Genomic DNA, 14,613 nt, shown 5'->3' with positions numbered 1-14,613 from the left:
CAAATTGAGTGGAAAGAGATGTATTTTTCCACCTCTAAGGCAAATAAATTCTGGCATAACCTATCAAAAGATGTGATGGAGTACCTATCATTTTAAATAAGGACTGTGTAACTTGATAAAAATATTCTATTCTCAAGTTATAGACATGGTTTAAAATTTATTCAGTAGAGTTCTCCAACTGATATTGTACTCAAAATGAGATTCATTTCAGTAATGGACTTTTCAGGTCCTTATATTAATAAATCTAAGTATGAATTACTATGTATTTCATTCTATACCAAATGATAAGCTACAATAGCTTCTGATTATATCCATGCAGCAAAATACTCATTGATAAATTTAACAATATTAGTCTGTATTTATAAATGTACAAGCAGTCTCAAGACATTTCATATGTGGCAGCACGATCTTTTATTCACTTTCTGTATAAGCTAGAAGTCATGCTACAGAACTTACCGTTTTAAAGACTGACTACTTGAACTACCTTACATACAGATATATATCTAGTGTTAAAATGCATTCTTCTTATGTATTTTAAAACATATTTTCTGAAGTATTCTGTGAATGAGACTAGGAACTCTCTTAATTTTTCAAGGCTATTTAAGTCTTAAAAATTAATTATCCTTGCAGTCATAAAGCATCCTTTTTAGTCCTGTATTTCCAAAATTTCTTTCTCTAGCTTCCACAGCTCTTCATAAGATATCGAAATGATTTGTATATCTTCAATTTACAAGATTAACATAGTACAACTGTTACAGCTCTGATGGTCTAAGGACACAGGCAAGGAGGAGTTTGTCCAGAAAGTCAATATCTCCATTAGATCACTGACATTTCTGGAAAAAACAACAAGATAAATTCAAGGACAAACATTATTTCTTGGAATTTTCAACACTCACAGTTTTAATCTTTCTGTTTTATGTGGAATCTTGAATTATTTCATATTGTTTTAAAGTTGTCTTTTGAAAATATATTTTTGTGTAGGTCAATCCATTCCCATCAACCATATTCTCTTCTTTCAATTATATTTATTTTTCATTCCATTCTTTATGTATGCCTCATTCCTAGTAAAAAGCCTGAGACCATTTTATACTGCATATCTAAAATCTTACGTGACAATTTTGTTCACTCCTTGCTGTCAAATAAGGAACAGATAAGTTATATTTTAGAGGAGAAAAAGAAATATAATAAATCTAATACATATAAAATAGAACAAATAAAGAACAAAAATGTAGCTTGGACATTCATGATGGAAAAACAAATACACCTAAGGATTTAGCTTGATCCTCCAAACTGTAGAGTATATACGTATAGTTACCATACAATTCCATATCAAAGAAAAATAGGCTTAATAACTCAATAAGCTGTTATATATATGCACCTGCATTGGGTTTAAATTAACATTGTGGTTAGACTGAACTAGAGCTGTATGTGATATCTATATTTGATAGCTCCAAGCTTCATTAGTAGCTTATTTGGCACACTGCTTGGGTTCTTTCCTCTTTTCAGGAAGTGGAACACCAATACCCATATCTCCTAGTGTCCTGAGTCAAACGTGGCTTTCAGTAAGATTCATCCCCTTGAGGAACACTGTCGTACAGGTAATCTCCTCAGATAAACCAGAGTTTTACAGTAGTAGAAGTAGATAGATCAACAAGATTTGTGCAGCTAGGGCTTACCACATTTTGCTTGAACTAGACCATGAAATGTAGGGCCAGATTCAGTTGACTAAATAAGTGTTTACTGCCATTTGAAACATCCTTGCACATCCTGTGAAGTATTCAGTGGCTGTTCCAGAAAGAAGGAAGCAGGACAGTCCCCTTTAGATCATATGTCATACATGTCAGTCCCATGTAGATGTCTCTCATAAACCAGCATACCTCAAATGGCCCTAATCGTCTATATTGAGGCACCTGAATTTAAGCTGATAGATGGGAAAGAAAAACAAGAAATGTGCTCAGTATCGCAATTTCTTCCAAGTCTTCCAGAATTATGCCTATAAGGCACAGGTCAGACTCCTTCAGGGATTCATATGCGGTTCTTTTGAAAAATGGAGTCTATCTACAGTGTCTCCAAAGAGTTTGTTTCTTCCATACTTGGTCATACAATTAAAAAGATTATCTTTAATATAAAATAAAACCAAAAGTAACCAAACAAAAAAATCAAACAAACAAAAAATATCTCCAACAAAAAAAAACCTCAGACCTAAACACCCTCAGAAAATCTCCTCTTCTCTTATCTTTCCTGCCAGACTTTATTTTAAGATTTCTGATGCTAGATTCTTCCTTGTAGACTCACTAGCCCTCAGAGAATTCCCTGTCAGAAGGTTCTCAAATGAGTATCATTAGGCAATCAAAGTTTTCCAACAGTTGATTTGTTGCTTAGTTACCAACTCCCTGGAATTACTGCTTGACAAACTGCTTTGTCCTGAACAGAAGTCGACATTTTGTCCAAAGTAGCTTCTACCTGTAAAGAGAGTCATCAAGATTTAACAACCCTATAATGTCTCTTTGGATCACCCTCCTTTGAAACTGCGGTATGGAAAACACTCCAAAAAAGGAGGTTAAAAGATGAGAAATAGAGACAGTGGTCCCACATGCAAAATGCATTTTACAGTCTTAACACACAGAATTATGGAGCATCTCCAATATGAAGTAGAAATCAAAAGTTCTGCACAGCTAGAGTCATTGTGTCATATCACATTTGGATATGGAAATTAAAATTCGGCCTCCTGAAGCTCCAAATGTGAAGGACATCCAAGTTAAAAGTTCTGGCATAGGTTTTATCTTAAACTTAATAGATAGCTCTTTAATTTAATATGTTAACATTAAAAAATATCTGGATGGTATCCAACACATCATAAAGCTATGAGTTTCTAAAGATTCATCACTTTGTACATTCTCTGAAACCATCTTTCCCATGCAAAAAATTAGGCATTTTGTTTTTTAAAAAAATATGTCTTGGGAGTTAGCAAAAAGTCAATTTGGAACAAATTCTGAATGCAAATATGGAAAAGAAAGCACCAAGTACAAAGGAGTCATTTAATTTTTTCTACAGAAAGGTCAGAGTGGACAAAAAGATTTTCATGTCAATATTATCTTTATGTCCTGCTCAATCTTCACCTTAAAAAAAGTGATACATTTTATTACTTTTCAAAATGAAAGTTTATTATTTCTGCAACTGATTCTTGATCAATTGCAAATTCTCCACATAGTGTTATTTGAGGACATTTGATATCTGAGTATTTATCATCCTTTTAAGATTGAAACAAATGAAACTTAAAATAAAATTAAATGTCTCCACCCAGCTTTTTTTTTTTTTTTTCTCTAAGAAATCATTTAATTCATCAGGAAGATCACCAAGCAAACTATACTTTTTATGTCAATGAACATGGACTTTAACAGAATGCAGTATGCATTCATGCTATGCATCCATATTTGGACTGTAAAAGAAAAAAAACATACTAAGTATTATACACTGACACAGATGTACATATACATACATATATACACATGCATGAATACATCCATATATACTTATACATAATATGTTCTAGCACTACGGATTTGTCTATGTCCTAAAAGAGTAATTCTCAAAGAAACCCAAAATTAAAAAAAAAAAAATCAGTTTCTCTTTCCTCTTCTTATTCTTATCACCTGATCATGTATGAAGAATTGCTCCTTGCTGTCTTTCTAATCCTTCACACAACACCAGAGTATTTGAAAAAAAAATGCTAATTCTGGATAATTTATTAGAATTTCTCAAATCTTAGGTAACCGTTAAAAAACAAGCAAAAAACCAAAAAACCACACCCCACCAGAAACATTAAAGTCCTTTTTTTTTCAGTTCTTGTAGGATACATAGGGCTCGTGTTTTCCTACTTAAGAAACAAGGTCCCTTTGCAGAAACAGGGACCTTTTTTGCAGGACTAAGTAAAGGTCTGTGTCTAAACTACAAATCAGAGGCTTAGAGTGAAAGCAACAACAGAACTGTAAAAAAAATTGTGAAATAATACTCTCAATTTTATTCATATGAAATCTGTCACAAGACGGATCTATAAAAAAAAAGCAGTGTTAAGTCAAAATCAGTCAATGTGTGGTGAAATTGTCTATCTCTCTTTACACTCAAACCTGCCAAGAGTTCAACAGACTGCAGTTGTAGGGCCTCAGACTTCACTGCAAGTGACAAATGTTTACTTGACTAAAATCAAAGTTTTATTATTGTAAAGGAGAAGAAGATGCATTGCACAGATCCACGTTCAGCAGTCAGTGTCTTCAGAAAGCCTCTCTAGTCTATGGCACTGCAGTGGAGACGTGAAACTTCAGAGTCCTATCTGCAGTTTGCCTTGTAGCCTAACTGGCATTTAACAGTAGATAATTCAGGTATGGGGCACTTGGAGCCAGCTGCCCTTGCCAAGAGTGACAGTCAGCCTCAAGTAGTTGCTACGGGTAGGCAGATGTACGTCTTGGGGATCGCGAACCTTCAGAAAGAGCGGTGGAGCAGGATGTCATTTGCAGAGGGAGTTTGGCTGGTGGAAGGATATTCATGGGCTGCTGTGGAGCCACTCCTCAGCAGGAGGGAGGGATTTTCCAGCCCAGAACAATGCTCCGGTTGCAGAATCGAGAGGATGCCATGGCAGTTTGGCCCTGATGGGCTGGGGCGAGCCGCCAAGGCCACATTCTCATGCAGATTTGGGCCTGTCAGTGTGCAGTGAACCTGAAATTGGTACAAGGAGAGCAAATGTGGGCCCCTTTCAGAAAAACTACCTTCGCCCATTCAACTGTTTGGAGAAATTAACTCTGAACTTTGATCATATTTCTTAGGGAAGAAAAACTTATTAACAGTCCCTCCTGCTGGGGTAAAAACCCAAAAATGTCCGATACAGCCTCAGAAAGCAGCACAATCCACACCGTACAGTCTTGCATTTGTTATCTGAGTAAAGGCTTTCTGTGAAAGCACAGCTGCACATTTCAAAATTATTTTATCTGTTTTGAAGAGAGGGGAAGTTTTAACAAGTGCCTGTTGTAGAAATGGAGTACTGCAAGGAGGTAATTCCATAGCATTACAACAAAAATGTTCAGCCAAAGGCAATCTAGGATGAGCCAGTGGCTCCCACATTCCCACTGTGGTTTTGATAAATTGGAGGTGCCATTCCCTGGAGAGGAGTTGCAAGCAGAAACACAGCATTTCAGATAAAGACCTCGGCAGGAGTAGCAGTGTGTGTGTCGCAGTGTATTCCCACACTCCAATCTAGTAATCTTTACAGTTTGCTGGAGTAATTCAGCAAAAGTTTGGGCTGGTGAGGATTCCAGAAATAAAAAGAACTATTACAGCGAGAAAAATCCCATCTTGAACATATCTTTGTGCCAGACTCTTCGGCACAGTATTTTCAAAACCTGCACGATTGGATATGGTTCATGGAGCTGGGCATGGTTCATTAGACAAGTGTTCATAATGGCCTCCTGTTACATCTGCTGAAAGTAAAATGCTTTGATCTTGCATCCAGGAGCAGATTTTGAGACTGCCTACAATATCATGCATGCTGGTGGTAATTTACCCTTAATTTTCCCATTCAGTTTGCATTGCAAAGCAGCAGGGAGGTTGGCTTAACTCTAAATGCTGTTGTGTCAAAAGAATCAGCAGGAGCCACTGCCAGCATTCATGCGAATTTCTTCTCTTCAGATTTGAAACAGAAAGATCCTATGTTTGTTTATTAATAAGCTACAGCCAAGAAGATAGTCAAGCACTCTACCAGCTTCCTGAACTTTTATGAGACTTCTGGACATTTATTAAAATCAACTAATTGGTTTACTGATCTTCAGCACTCGACTATATATGCTTCTATCTGCTAACTCAAATTTGAGATTAATGAAATACTATATTAATTAATTATCAATCCTATCATTGTATTTCTAATATTTATTGGCAAGTCACTTCATTTTTGGTTCTTAATGGAGCTTCCAATATGTGGCAAATATTCCATTGTTTAGACACAGTTTGTTTTTTTTCTGTTTTTTTTTTAAGGGTATCAATTTAGTTTATTGAAAAAAAAAAAACCACTTTTTCTTTTCATTTATTTGTTTTCAAATTCCCACATTAGTCTAGAATCAGAAAGCCCAGGAAAGTTTTTGCTGTTGCTGTTATAAAGCAGATCATTGCATGCACGTGGTATATTTTATATTCAAAATGGGAAACAAAGCATTGGTCTGAAATGCTGTAAGACACAATGAATCTAATTCAATAAATTCCTTCAGTAAACAAATACAGTAAAAAAAAAATTAATTGAGCCAGGAGATTTTTCTGCTTGGGAACAGGCATTTCCAAGGAGTAATTTTAACCCCAAATAAATGGCACTTTTGTTGATTTTTTTAATTAGAACGATGATTTCACTCTCTCATCATGGCATCCAAACTCTCCCCATCATACAGACCCTCAGACTTCATCTCAGTCACAGGCTGCTGCTTCTGCTCCACAATACATTCTCTCAGCAGCCCCCTCTCAGCAGTTTGCAGAGGGAATTCGGCTGCACTTTTCCTCCTCTCTTTTCACTAGGACAAACTGTGAATGATTTAGATATATAGAAATGTGACAGCCACTTAAAATACATACAGACAAAACCCACCTCAGCAGTAAATTATTAGCTAGAACCTGCTCCATAGTGAAGGGTAGGTGGCAGAGTTAGTTTTAATAAATTTTATTTACTTATTTATTTAATAAATATACTGTAAAATATCTCTTTGAAGTGGTAAGCACAAAAACATAGACTATAAATCTGAAGTATTCTTTTGACTTTTTCATGGTGGCTTGATGAAAAATAAATTGAAATTAAAAAAAAATAACAAAATCTTAAAAAGCAACCCTTCTGGTATTTTTTCACTGGATTGTCTAAATTTCCTATGGAATCCCTTGGTAAAATTCTAAAGAGTCTGAGACCCATATTTTGAGTACAGCACTGCTCTTCATAAACCTATTATTAGTTTATCAAATATATCCCACTATTTTATGTCTATGTATATCATGCCTTCTTATTCACATGCCAAAAAAAGGGCCACCAACACTAATGCATCAAATTTTAATGAGGTAAAAACTCTACCTAATGACAAACATCATTACTCCTGAGATATACTACCCAAATGCAAAAGGTGAAAGTTTAATAATATTTAAAAATCTAACCCAGGATTTCGGAAAGATCAGTTAGCATACGACCAATCCAATTCATGTCAATACTGCTAGAAGATATTCACAAAATACAAAGATGAGTAGAAACGATGAAGTTGTGAGAATAAGGTCTCAAGAGCCCAAATCTTACTTCTAAATTCTTTTAAATCCCCCTGTGAGGTTATGAGCTTTTATGGTACAAACAGGTGTTGTTGAACGCATATCACTTCATATAGACATCTAAAAGTTGGTACTCTGCATCTAAGCTAGTTGTCCAAGGATCTCTTCAGCAAATACTTTGCTTCTTGGGGAGAAACTTGCGCTTCCAAAGGCAATTGGTCTCATGCAAGAATAGATGTTTAAGGCTGGTGAGATGCCTTGTCATCTCTAAATATCTCTCCGTAGTCTGTGAAGGGTGAATATATTAAACTTTGAGTATTTATTTTTTAAAAAAGTGAGATGAATTCACCTGTCACTGAACATGCAGTACTACTTAAAAAGTCCTTAGGCGTGAACTTAGGCAATATCACCACAAATGTATAATTACAGTGGAATGGAATACACTAACCTTAAGGGGATTCTTGCCAAAATATTATTCTTTTCTAACCCAAAATATTTTGCGGAACTGTAACATGTTTCTATTTCTGACTAATTACGTAGTTATTATTATATGCTATATAAGTATATAGTTAGTCACTCATCAGTGGCTCATTTTCAAAGGACCACCTCTCCTGCTGCTTAATCAACAAGGTCTGATCCTTCCCACTCTAACTTAAGGTAATAAAATAATAACTCCAGAAACTTGAATCACTGTCTGGAAGTGTAATGTCTTTTCATTGGCTGCTGAAGAAGGTGGATGAGGTTCCTAATTGGGTTTAGTGAAATTTTGGAACTTGGATAAAGTGGGTCCAGGCTGAGTGTTCACCTCAGGAATCAGACAAGAAAACCAGATCTAGCTATCTAACTATATAAGATAGCAAGGTGATTAAACAAGACTTCCATAAACCAAGACTTTAAAAAAATGGTGCTATCACTAAACTACTGAGCAAGTCATGGAAATTGAACTAAGTTTCTGTCACTGTCTTGGATTTTGTTTAAAAAAAAACACTGCTGTTTCTGCTTGCCTGAGTTTATGTACATATTATGAAACTCTGTGTCTGCTCCACAGAGGATGTGAATCTGACTGCTGCCAGTTTAGGGCTTGACCTCTAACAAAAAAAATTCTTAACTCACAGATCAGTGGTGTTAAGTCAGGGTAACTTCCTAAATGCATGGGATGTGTGAACCTGCAGATGCGATATGTTGATACCAGTGCTGATGAGGTCAATGTTAAGCCTATCTGCTTGAGAATAAGACTGATGGAGTTAGAGTCTGGACCTGTATTTGGCAGCTATGAAAGTCATATTGCCAGTTTTACAGAGAAATGAGAAGTAGTATGTAATCAAAAGCATTTCAGACACACTGAGGTTACAGGAAACATGATTGTAAAACCATAAAGCAACGAAAAGAGCAATCAGCTGCAGGTACAATTCTTGAAAATACTTCTAACCCATCTATTGAAATATAATTTCTTCCACTAATTTTAGCCATTAATAAAACTAGAGTAAAAAATTTTTGCAGAAACAACATAATTCAGACATTTCTGTGACTTCTGATAGAAAAAAAAATAGTATAGTTCTGCAATTTTGCAACTCAAATGCTGTATCATTGTGAAATAAAGCTCACAGACACAGCTTGTACTGTGAATACTTATTGTTCCAGTTTTACTGAATAAAACACAGCACTAAGTGATAATGATTAACCTACTTTAAAATAATTATTTCTGTTTTAATAAGCAAGTTCCTACCAATGTCCCAGTTTTAATCTGTCCCTTGATTTTGGCTGGATCACCAGGTAATGTTTGGGATTTTTGAAAAGTTGTAGTTGTGAAGGAGTTAGAGCTGATCTTTTTAACAAGCTACATCAAATGGAGGAAGCTTGTTGCTTCATTCCCGTACACCTGCAGAATTTCTCTCTGCAGAAACCTAATGACATTGATAAAAAGATTTCTTTATCAAACTTAAAAACACACATTCCTTTAAATAAGTACTAAACATATTTCAAGAGACCTGAAGATGTTCAATTCTTCATTCTTACCACCATTACTTACTGGTCACAAAAACAGCAACAGAAATATATGCTGAGTTTTTAAAGGCTAGCTAGAAGAACAGAGTTATACTTATTTGCAAGAGTCAGTCTTTTGAATTATTAGACAAGGTAAAAGAAGCTCATCATGTAATTTGCACTCCTGGGTATACCTTTGACAAGTGAACTCTTAGACTAGATTGTCTTGATTTCTCATTCAGAATTCTTCATACTACTTTCTGAGAAAGGAGGAGAAGACAAACATGTCTTTCTTGAAACTAATAAATTTAAAGGTTAACATTCTCTACCATCTGGATTTTTTTTTTAGAGAAGAATACAAAGATTTTCAAAAGTAACTCATTGTTTTGTATACCCAGTAAAATCTTTACTTAATAGCAATGACACTCTGGCAGATTAGCTTCAGATCTTTGACCTATCAGGATTTTAATCCATTTTTAAATGATACTGGAATTAACTCAGGGAAATGGCATCATTTTCAATGCTATAATGAGAGCAAATTCAAATCCACCATTCCCAGCTGCTGTCTATGTAACTTTTAATATACTACCATTTGTTTTCCAACAAGGAAAAAGTCCACGTGTGAAATAAGATTTGTGATTAAAATGTATGATTCACATGTTCAGTTTTATTTTTTTCTAGCCAGTACTCATCTCAAATTTACATGTTTTACAGTATTGTTATTCCAAGAACACAAGTAAAGAGAAAACTGGAAGCATACCTCTTTAAAAATTTTTATTTTTGTTTTTTTTTTCCTTGTCATTGGTAGGACACTGTCCTACTTTGCCAAGTTTCTGAAATGAGCCTTGTCCTGCTGGTGCACTGCATGTTTCCAAATGAATAAAGTTACGGGATAAAAATGGAATTCCTGAATATGCTACAATGCAAAAGAATAAATCTCCTTTTTAAGTTCTTGCAATGAATTTTCTAAAAATAAGACAATTTTCTAAACAGTGAGAGACTGGTATCAGATCTACAATTTGAGCTATTGCAGGTTTTTTGTCACATTTTCCCGAGGTTTTTTTTTTGCTTTTAAAATTGATTTACATGTAGCATGAAAGTTACCCAGCTGTTTAGATGAATACATTACTTCTGGCTTTCAAACACACACAAAAAAAAAAAAAAGGAAGCAAGACAATGTTCCATGTGTGCACAGAGGGAAGAAAAGGGGGAACAGACTACATTATGTGTTATGCTTTATGTATAAAAGAAATATACTCATACAGGGAAAGCAAACAAAAAGAAAGAGGGGGGAATACATATGGCATATAAATTAGAAGAAAACCCTTTCTATACTGTGGAACTTTGGTAAAGATCACTAAGTCCTGGGAAATGGGGAAGGACACTCTAGGAAACTAAGTTTTGAGCAGTTTTGAAAGCTGATACTGTTGGCTAAAAGAAGACAGAATATGAAGATGAAGGTCTCCTAACGTGTATTGAACAGTTCTTAGGCAGTGTCTAACATCAAATTAGGAAGCAGAAACATCATAAAGCACTATCAGTTGCATTGTTTCTCAGAAATTCCTGCATAATTTTGCTAATCCTTTCCCAGAATTTACAAACTACTTGTACTGCATTCTAAAAAGCCCCTGAGAAAAGCTTGTTTTTAAAATTCAGACTGAATAAGGTTTAGATTCTGTTTTTCTAGCTGAGATCAAAGGCTCTTATAAGTGCCTATACAAGTCCTACCAAGAGTCAAGGTCTTGTTTAAAACTGGCATCTTTGTTGTATCACAGAATCACAGAGCAGCTGCGATAGGAAGGAACCTCTGGAGATTATCTAGTCCAACCTCCTTCTCAAAAATTCCTCATGACCTAGCTGGGTTTTTAATATCTCTAAGCATGGAGACTCTAAAACCTCTCTGGGAAACCTGTATTTGACCACTCTCTCAGTTAAAAAATTCTAATTTGAATCTCAGTAAATATTTTTTTCTAGCATTTAAAGGAAAGTTCTTTTATTCCCATTTGTGCCCATCGCATCTTGTCTTGTCACTTGAGAAGAGTCTGGCTCTGTCTTCTTTACTTCCTCCTGTCACGTATTTATACACATTGACACAATCCCTCTGAGCCTTTTCTCCCTCTGGCTGAACAGTTCCAGCTTTCTGTTTTGCTTTGTGAAACTGATGCTTCAGTACCTTAATTTTTGTGGTCATTTGCTGGACTCACACCAGTATATCCATGTCTGTCTTGCACTGGGGTGCTCAGAACTGGAGTCAGCACTCCAGGTATGTCTCATCAGGGCTAAGCAGAGGTAAATGATCATTTCCTTAGACCTGCTGGCAAAACTCCTCTTCATGAAGCCCAGGACGCTGTTGACCTTCTTTGCTGCAAGGGCACATTGCTGGCTCTTGATCAGTGTCCATTAGTGTCCGTTCAGACTCCTGGTTGTCTTCTGCAAAGATTATTTCCAATCAGACAGCCCTGAGCCTGTAGTGTTGCATGGGATTATCCCTCCTCAGGTGCAGGACTTCACAATTCTCTCTGCAAGACTTCATGAAGTTCCCTTCTGACTGTTTCTCCAGACAATTCAGATCCCTCTGAATGGCTGTACATTCATCTGCTATATTAGCCACTCCTCCCAGATTTATATCATCTGCAAACTTGCTGACCCAGGTCACTCATGAAGATGTTAAACAGCACTTTCCCACTATAGACCCCTGGGGTACACCATTAGTGACTGGCCTCCAGCCGGACTTTCCGCTGCTGGTTGAAAGCCTTTGAGCCTGACAGTTTAGTGACAGCTTCTTTGTTTAAAGGCCTAGTTTATAGAGGTCTCATTTAACGACCACCTTATATACTGTGGTAGCTGGGTTTATTTTTCTTGTCTGATTCAGGTAACTTTCAGTTATCTCTATCCGCTTATCCAGTTAGTACTTCATCAGTTTGTTTGTGAGAATCTTACGGGAGACAACATTGAAAGCCTTGCTGAAATCAAGATAAATAGTCAGCTACTCTTCCCTTGTCCACAGGGTCAGTCACTTCATAGAAGGTTATTGGGTTGATCAAGTATACAAATTCATAAATTCACGCTGACTCCTCCCAATTTCCTTTTTGTCCTTCACATATTCGGAAATGACTTCCAGGAAGATTTCCTCTACCACCTTGCCAGGAACTGAGATGATGCTGACCATCCTGTAGTTCCTCAGACCTTTTGAATGTAATTGAGTATGGCCTTGAAATGACACTAGCCAGCTTCCTCAGTTCTCAGGGGTGCATCCCATTAGGTCCCACGGACTCGTGTATGTCCAGCCTGTTTAAGTATTCCCCGACATGATCCTCCTCCACTAAGTGTAAGTCTTCCTTGCAACAGGCTTCCTCACTGGTCTCAGGGGCCTGAAAATGCTGAAGGCGAGTTTTACCAGTAATGACTGAGGTGAGTGAAGGTACTCACTCTTCTCCACACACTGTCAGGGGAGTTGGACTAGACGACCTTTAAAGGTCCCTTCCAACCCAAACTATTCTATGATTCTGTGATTCTACTTCTAGTACAAAAATTAAATACTTCTGTGGAACATAGACAAGTTCCAGATTTCTACTGTTAATTTCCATCTGACTCTCCCTTCCTCATCCCAAAGTGAAAGGGCTGTTTATCTTCTCTGAAATTATGGGGAAGTTAATTCTGCAGTGAATTCATACCTCAGCAGTCCAGATATACCTTTTGTATGACTGGCTATCTTTGCTTTTCTTGGTCAGCAGTAATACTCTTTCAGTGTGCTTAGGTATAGTACTTACTGTAAGATAATATCAGATAGCCATTAGAGATATAATAAGTAATGAATAGGAGTAACAGATTAGTGTATGAGTCACTATTATAAGCAGCTTTGATATATTTGCTTTAGTTTGGCTATGCAGGACTTAGAAGTGTCAGGGCCTTCCAAGGGCAAAAGATGAGAAGAAATAGTCAAAACAGCCAATATAGTTTTTCCCTTACTCAGATGTTGACAAAATCTTAAAATCAGTCATACCTGAATTATAATGAGGCACAACTTCCCACTTAAAGATATATGAATTGTTCTTAAAACTTCATTGCTGAGTTTCAGTAAAATAGGCAAAGTTCATAGAATAGAAATGTCTTTGTTGTAGTTTAGCCCCGATCAGGACCAGACTTTTTTGAATTTTACTTTCGATATTACATATATACATTTAATGTGCAACAAAAGTTATTTGTTTAATTCTGTATCTACATAATCTACATAAAATCATAATGATTTTGTTTCATATATATTGCCATAGCATATGATTTGCCATGTATACCTGTTATGCACTGTTTATCATTTACTTTTTGTTTTAGCTGTTCAAGTACAATTTTCTCATCTGTGATTATGAAAGGCTTTGGGCTTTTCCACTCATAGTGGTGGCTTCTTTGAATTATTGTGATTAATCTTCTTATCTCCAAGGAAGAGGAAGTCAAGGTGAATAGGGCATAATACAGATTTGTCAACAGGACTTTTTGTTTCTAATATACAGTTAGAGTCTAAAGCTTCATTTGGATCTTCACTCATGGTTTCAGCTTCGCATCTGGTAGGCTTAACAGAAGAGGGAGCTGGCAATAGTTGTGTCAGTGGGTTATTTGTGCCTTTGACCTCAGATTAGTTGCCTCCAAAACCTTAAGAGAGGAAAAACTTTTATTTAAAAATAGAAATGGGTAAGAAAAGGTTTTTCCAGACTGTGATTTCAAAAGTTTCCCTGTTTCTCACTGGGACAAAGATTTGAAGTTTTCAGTGAAGAAACAACTACAAATCCAAAATAAACAATACTGCAATAGCAACATACTCAACAGTAGTGTTGTGCCTGTTCAGCAGCTGAAACTGAAACCCATGTCCTATAAAACAGTGTAGTGATTTTATTTTCAAAAAGCAGGTTATTTTAGAGAGCATAAAGGAGAAAGAGAAAGGATAGCAGAAGTGGGAAAGAACAACTGGACTACAATGACCATTTTGCATAGATCTCCAAAAATGCAAATAAAGCTAGGAATTCTAGAAAAAGCACACAAAACAGTAACTGTCATCTTTGTTATGAATAAATCGAGCATAGTTTCCCTGGTCATGAATAAATGTTCTCAGTGTCGTGGTTTTGTTTAGTTGGGGGGGGCCTAAGGTGGTAGCTTCTGTAGGAAACTGCTAGAAGTCGCTCCCCTTTGTTCAGGGGACTTGGCCAGGCCTAGGGTGGACCCACTGCTGGCCAAGGCCGAGCCGATTGGTAGCAGAATGTCCCATGATAACGCCTCTGCGATAACGTATTTAAGAAGGGGAAAACAGAAAAAAAAGAGAGAAGAGAAGATGTGGAGAAGCTGAGCGGGGGCAGAGGTGCAGAGGGG

The sequence above is a fragment of the Chlamydotis macqueenii genome, chromosome 3, assembly GCF_036417535.1.
Source record: "Chlamydotis macqueenii isolate bChlMac1 chromosome 3, bChlMac1.mat, whole genome shotgun sequence".
Lineage (NCBI taxonomy): Eukaryota > Metazoa > Chordata > Aves > Otidiformes > Otididae > Chlamydotis > Chlamydotis macqueenii.
The sequence above is the reverse complement of the archived record's forward strand: the minus strand, read 5'-3'. Positions refer to the sequence as shown.